The sequence below is a fragment of the Eriocheir sinensis genome, chromosome 57 (genome assembly GCF_024679095.1).
Source record: "Eriocheir sinensis breed Jianghai 21 chromosome 57, ASM2467909v1, whole genome shotgun sequence".
NCBI lineage: Eukaryota > Metazoa > Arthropoda > Malacostraca > Decapoda > Varunidae > Eriocheir > Eriocheir sinensis.
Genome location: NC_066565.1, coordinates 3,797,598 through 3,805,167, shown reverse-complemented (window position 1 = coordinate 3,805,167; position 7,570 = coordinate 3,797,598).

Genomic DNA, 7,570 nt, shown 5'->3' with positions numbered 1-7,570 from the left:
ATAGAAGGAAGCCTGGAAGAAAAGGAGGAAGAGGAGCAGCATCAAGATGGGGATAGTTAGAAAAGGGTCATCAGCATCGTCTTGGCTTATGGTCCATCTTCTCCCTTTCCTGGGGTGGGACTTGCCATGGTCCTCCTCCATCTTGCTGGTCCGGTGCTAATCCTTCCTCTATTTCCAACACTCCCAAGTCTTGTGTCACTATTCCTCTCCATGCTCTCCTTGGTCTTACAACTGGTCTCCTCCCGGGCACCTCCATTCCCTCCACCGCCCTCAGCACTCCGCCCTCTGTCTCTCTCCTCACATATCCCAACCATTGCAGCCTTCCCTGTCTCTCTCTCTCTGTGTCTCCTTCACACCACATCTCTTAGCCACTTCCTCATTCTTTCCACTCAGTGTACATATGTGTGTGTAAGTTTGTATAATATATTTCTGCCTTACACAACGATTTTGTTTATCCAGAGAGAGAGAGAGAGAGAGAGAGAGAGAGATGGCTGTCTGCTCGGCCCATGTGGTCACTTCAAGAACTTGCCATCCCAAGCCCAGGCAATACACATTAATAATTTTTAATTCCAAAACAAACTGTACAATCCACTCATGCCGATAACTCTCCTGTGCATTGCTCAGCATTTCAACAGAAGACCCTCCCAACGGGAAGCATGACTCAAGGCTGGACGCTGCAGAACATTAACCTCTGACCTTGCTGTCATTTCTGAATGGGACAGCGGTAACTTGGTGTCCTTCAGTGCCTCAAAAACTCAATTTCTCCACCTGTAAGCTCAACACAATCTTCCAAACACCTATCCCCTATTCTTGGACAACACTCAGCGAGGTCCATGATTTACTACCAAGCAAATGAGTGACTGCATCAACTGTAGCCGATGTAATGACCCTCATTTTGTGTCTCAAGAATGCCCCTCAGCCAGCCACTGTTGAGTCCACACCACTACCCAGCCTTAGACTCAGGTGACGAAAGTCGAGAAGATTACCAGAAAAGTGTGGAAATAGTTAACTATAAGAAAGAAACCTCGAGGGCAGCAGCTGATAGGGGATTTGCAGGAGTTGAAATGGACAACAACTACAGAGCGGCAACTTATCTGGTATAGAGGTCATTTTTATCTTCTTTACACATTGCAGAGCAGATGCAAGGAACAGTGCTCGCCTCTGTGGTGAGTTTGCAAGTGTCGGTGTGGGTGAGGGTGATGAACCAAGGAAGAGAAAGAGGAATGATGAACCCAAGGCCAAAAGCACAGACACTTCTAAAAAGTGCAATGGCACTGATCTTAGCGTCCAGTAGTGACGGAGAGACAGAAGAGAGACAGTAGACAGTAGAGCGCTGCATCAGCGGCGGAGCTGGGCCTGAAACCTCATCAACGGTAAACGGTAAACAAACGCAGTGGACATGGTTCATGAATGCCACAAGGGTAAAAGGCTGGGCCGGGGCAGATGAAGAGTCATGGAAATGGTCGGAAGCAAACACCAGAAAATACCTCAGATTAGGAAAACTTTCCTACCAGTACCTTCATGAGTTCCCCTCCAAGGAGTGTTACAAGCCAGCAGTTAATTGAGTAAAATTATTATTTAACCTCCTGGAAAACCTTAAGAAAAAGTGTAGGGATGAAAATGGTTGTGGAAATAGCCATGAAATGTGTGCGAGAACCGTGAGGCCATGGGCGGCCGTGACCCGTGGCTAACTGACGAGGCCTGGAGTCCCTTGATAGAGAGCTCTGTCAAGGGTCTCCACCGCAGCCTAGAAAGCCTTGCTTTAATCACGCTTGTTCTCGTGCTGTCAAAGATAGAGAGGCAGCTCACAAAAGGTACCAGAGCCTTCGAACTCCCGCTAACCATGATCTCTACATTTCTGCCCGGAATTGTGCCAGATCTATTCTCCAGATTACCAAAAACTCTTTCATCAATAGAAAATGCCAAAACCTTGCTTTCTCTAATTCTTCCCGTGATTTCTGGCATCTAGCCAAAAACATCTCCAACTTCACTTCTTCATCTTTCCTTCCTCTCCTTAGTTGTGACTGTAGCACCGCCGTCTCATCTAGCTCTAAGGCTGAACTCTTCTCTCAAACTTTTTCTAAAAACTCCACTCTGGACGATTCTGGGCATATTCCTCCTACTCATCCCCCTCTGACTTCTTTATGCCTGTTATTAAGATTCTTCGTAATGATGTTTTCTATGCCCTCTGTGGCCTCAGCTCTCAGAAGGCTTATGGACCTAACGGTTTTCTGTTTAAATCTTAGATTTAGAATATAGATAATTCTTTTAATGGGTAACCAAAAGAAATATATGAAAAGAACCTACATTTTTCTGTTTTATTTCATGATGACTAACATTTGTTATTTCACAATCCACTGAAAAAGTAGTTTGCAAGGAAGCACATATCATACATGCTATATAGAGGATGCAACAGTCAAATAACGCGGAAAAGAATTGTTTTGTGCGAAATACGGAGACTACGTAACGAGTGTTTTTTCCATAAACCAATAAAAAGCTAGTAGCTAGGGGATAGAAAAATTCAATAAATTAATAACTTCGTAATGAAGTGTTTTACCACGTGCTACTGCCACTTAGCGAGCGTTGATGCCGATTTTTTTTACATATACGTATGCCTCGGCCCTTGGGAATCTTAAGATGGCGGCTGCGGGCTTCAGGAATTGCACGGAGTCAACCAATCCAGTTATATTAGAGATCAGTGGTGGAACCCCACACACGTGAGATGCATACTCCATACGAGGGCGGACAAGGCCCTTATAATATATAGAAAGCATCTGTGCCGGGGAGAAGAACTGGCGGAGACGATACAGAACGCCCAACCTCGAGGAAGCTGATTTCGTAATTAAGAGAGTTGTGAAGTTTCCAGTAGAGATTTTGAGCTAATTAAGGATAGACCGAGGATATTTAGTGTTGAAGAAAGTGACAGAAGGTGTAATACCAACACTCGATGATCCTCGTTCCAGAAGACCTTCGGGTTTCACTTCTAATGCGGCCGCAACAAGACCTACCCACCTGGTTACTCCAATTATAGATAAGGACACACATATGTGACCGTCTCTGACACTTCTTTTTGTGGCCACAATTTTCCGACCTCGGAAGAAAAAAACCGACTTGCTGGTGGCCGGGTTTCTGGTAGAATTTTGCCGAAAATCCCGAAAAATTCTGCCGACTTTGAATCTCGGCAGAAAACTACGGAGAACTAGTTTGTGTGGCCGCACCTTAAATAGAAGGAGGTGTAGGGCAAGAGAGTAACAACTTAAATATTTAAGTGAGGAATGGTGCAATTATGACAGGAAGAAGAAAAAAAGGGGTTAAATAGTGTTACGCCAGGGGGTATATTTTCATGTGTATTTGTGTATTTGTGTAGGGGGGTGCTAGTTTGGGGCGCGGAGGGCTGGTGATGGCCGGCGGCGTGGGGTGCATCGCGGCGGCCCGGCTGGGAGCGGCCGGCGGGCGCCGCGGGGCAGGGAGAGGGCAAGGCCAAGAGAATACAAGGTCCCTTCAACCTCGTACCAGAATTCTTCTCTTCTGCGCAGTGACGTCACGGGAAGTCACTTAGTCCCGCCCACGGTCCCACCCCACCAGTCTTCGCCTGACCATTGGTGGGGATGCATCTCGTTTGCTCCATTTTCTTTTATTTCCATGGGTGACTTTAGCATTTAGGCTCCATTTTCTTTTATTTCGATGGGTGACTTTAGCATTTAGGATTAAGGAACTGAAGCAGTCACACAATTAATGGGCTAGAAGTCGGTACTGGGTATAAGTGGTTAAGGTGTTACAGAGGGTGTCAGAGGGAGGACAGGTGAACTGTTCAATAGAGGATGATTGCGGCGAGTAAGAATATGTCAAAAAATACTTGGATAAGAAGGTTAATCACACACACACACACACACACACACACACACACACACACACACATATATATATATATATATATATATATATATATATATATATATATATATATATATATATATATATATATATATATATATATATATATATATATGACACACACACACATAGTGTATACGTTATATATGATAATGATAATGATGCTTTTATTTCGTTCATAGGAACATTCGTGGAGACAGGGAATATAGATTGAAAAGCAAGTAGTACGGACATAAAAAAAAAAAAATTATAATGGCAACAACAATGATAAATTGTATTAATAGTAATAATAACAGTAATAATTATAATATTACTAGTAATTATAGTAATTGTACTACTACTACTAATGATAATAATAATGATAAGTAATTAGTGTAGTAGCAGTAGTAATAATAATAATAATAATAATAATAATAATAATAATAATAATAATAAGAGAGAGAGAGAGAGAGAGAGAGAGAGAGAGAGAGAGAGAGAGAGAGAGAGAGAGAGAGAGAGAGAGAGAGAGAGAATAGTTTACGCTAAGAATCGATTCCTCGCTGTACCCGGTACCGGTACCTGGTACCGCGAAGCCTCATGATCACTTGGGTGCCGGGAAGCGCCATGATCACTCGGCACTGCGCATTGCCGCTAGTACCGGTACCGTTTGGATCTTAGTGACGCTCGGCGCTCACCCGCCCGCCTCCATGTGGTATCACGCGGTATGGGCCCTGTATGGAGACGCTGAGTCACTGCCTCGCTGACCGTCCCCCCAAGTTCCCACCATTTTGTCCTGCTTTCCGTTTCCATCACAGCTCCCGTTTCCATTACTTTATTATTTTATTTATTTATTGGAGTTACTGGATAATTCTTCATGTCCGATTCTTTTTCTTTTTTAGGTAGCTAATAAATATTGTTATTGTTATTAGACTATGATCGAGTACATCCATAATAACTATACATGCTATTTTTTTATCGAAAAAATAAATATTCACTTCATTCAGAGAGAGAGAGAGAGAGAGAGAGAGAGAGAGAGAGAGAGAGAGAGAGAGAGAGTTTTCTTTACAGGAAATTTATTTGGGAATTTCATCAGAAGTCATTAAGAAAAAAAAACTCCTTCGGGTACCGGTACCGGTACTAACGGTACTTGAGTTTTCAGTACCGGTACTACCGGTACTCAAATTAACGGTACTTGCCCATCCCTAGAGACGAGGAGGCGGGCAAGGCCGAGGCTGGTGCGAGCGAGTTTACACCGAGCGAGGTGGACTTGATCGCTGCTGTGAGGGCTGTTGTGAGGCAGGAAATGGCAGTGGCTCGTGAGGCACAGGCTGAGAGGGAAGACGAGCTGGCCAGAAGGCTAGACGAGCAGGCACGTGAGCAGGCCCGCCATCTTGCCGAGCAGGCTCGGAAGGCAGACGAGAGGGCAGACGAGCTGGCCACAAGGCTAGACGAGCAGGCACGTGAGCAGGCCCGCCATCTTGCCGAGGTTTTCCAGTGCAGTTTCTCGTCTCTGAAAGTGGAAACGCAGCCGGCGGGACCCCTACTTTGAGAACCTCGATCTGCGACGATAGATTATGTCACGAAATAGGGCAATAATACGTGCGGGGGTCGTCAGGGCAGGTGTGGGGTCGTCAGGGAAGACTTAGGGTAAGTGTGGGGTCGTCAGGGCAGGTGTGGGGCCGTCAGGGAAGACTTGGGGTGTGAGGTCGTCAGGGCAGGTGTGGGGTCGTCAGGACAGGTGTGGGTGGGGTCGTCGGGACAGGTGTGGGGCCGTCAGGAGACTTAGGGTAAGTGTGGGGTCGTCAGCGCAGGTGTGGGGCCGTCAGAGAAGACTTGGGGTAAGTGGGGTAAGTGTTGGACAGTCAGGACAGGTGTGGGGCCGTCATGAGGGCGCCTTCCTGTGGTCATGGGCCGTTTGTCTTGCGGCTCTTGCCCATAATTCCGCCCAGGGGCGGATCCAGAAAATCAGTTTGGGGGGTCCCGATGGTAAAATTTCACAAGTTAGCGACAGCCTCAAAACAGTGAAGACCAATGGATAGTGATGGCGATTCTTTGCTTAAAATCCGCAGCTCCCGAGCCATCAACGTATATGTGACAAATGAAAGAAACAGTTCAAATTGTACATCCGACCAGTGAAAAGGCAGATTTGAACAGGTAGAAATCATCACCATACGAGCATCCGAAGAAAACTAAACGTTTATTTCGATATTTAAGCAGCAAAGGTGATCATAATACAGGTCATATATAAATTACAAAACTAACCTTTACAAAAAAGTTAATATATAAAATTAGACACAGCTGAAGATATAAAGGAATTCTTATAGGGCTTCTTTTACATGGAATTGAGGTAACACATTTGCAAAGATTTGCTGATCTAAAGAAATATATTTACAAATTCCCAAGTATTCAACAAGTGCCTCACTAAGCAAAGAGTAGTCGGCGGTTTTTTTCACCAAATTTGCCAAACTCGACTGAAATGGGGATATCATAGTGGACACAGAGGAGGGCAAGTCCGTTCAGGCGCTCTTGGCCGACGGTACTCCTCATAGGTAATGCCCAGTGCTCCGCTTCCGCCTTCACGAGTGTCGGGGATTCGATGTCTAGCTCGTAGAACTTCGCTGCTTGAAGCACAACCGCAACATCCGTGTCGGGGCCCCTGCACTTGGCCATGTCCAATCCGAGGTCTTCAACGGTGCCCAAAAGGAGCCAGGCTAAACCTTTACCGGTGAGGTCTTGGGCGTGCACAAAGGCAAGGAAGTCTTCCCTTATTTCCTCTCCGAAGTGCCGAATGATGATAGTGGCCTGCACTAAACTTCACTTTCTGCTTGCATGTGAGGAATGAGGTCACAAAGATTTTTGCCTAGGCCTTTAAATCTTTGCTCTATAATATTGAATATACGATTCCGTAAATTAAATACTGAAAATAAATAAAGAAAATCCTGAGTTCTCCAGAAATGCAACAAAGGTACTAGTTTTCGTTTTCGTTTCGTCTTCGCAGATGGGGGGTCGTCCGACCCCCCTGGATACGGTGTACTACAGCCCTGTACGAGTATATAGATTGTTAGATGTAGGCTATGCGGGCCCCATAAGAGCGCGGGGCCCTGGGCACGTGCCCGTTGTGCCCTGGCCCTGCAGGAGAGTGAAAAATTACATCAGACACCGAAAAATTTTACATCTTGCCTGGGCATCCCGTCCACCTCCGCATAGTAAAGCCCAAGGAACCATAGAAGATGATTTTTTTAAAGTTTAGAGGACAGCGTCCAGAGCTGTCTAGCGGCGGCCGGCTTCGCTCCCCAGCTCTCTACCTTTTCAGGGGTATCATAAATATATTTTATATAAAGGAGGAGGTAGGAAGACACCTACCGAACGGGCGTGAGCTACTCCCGGTGAGGATATATGGGAAGCGAGGAGGGTGCTGAAGCCCTTCAAAGACCCTTCCCATGTCCTCACTAACCGTTTCCCTTTTGTCTCATCAACACCAGAGAGCAGTTCAGCATGCTCTCTACAGACAGTTCCTCTCTCTTTCTACACCACACTACATTCACACAACACACACACCTTTTCCCAAAATTCAAAATTCAAAATGGCGAAAAATAACACTGCCTCGGAGACCCCGCCTGGGGGGGGGAGACCATAATTTCCCCCAGGGAGGACTCCCCTTCTGGCTGCCGACTTGAGAGGTGTCCTGATAACTCCT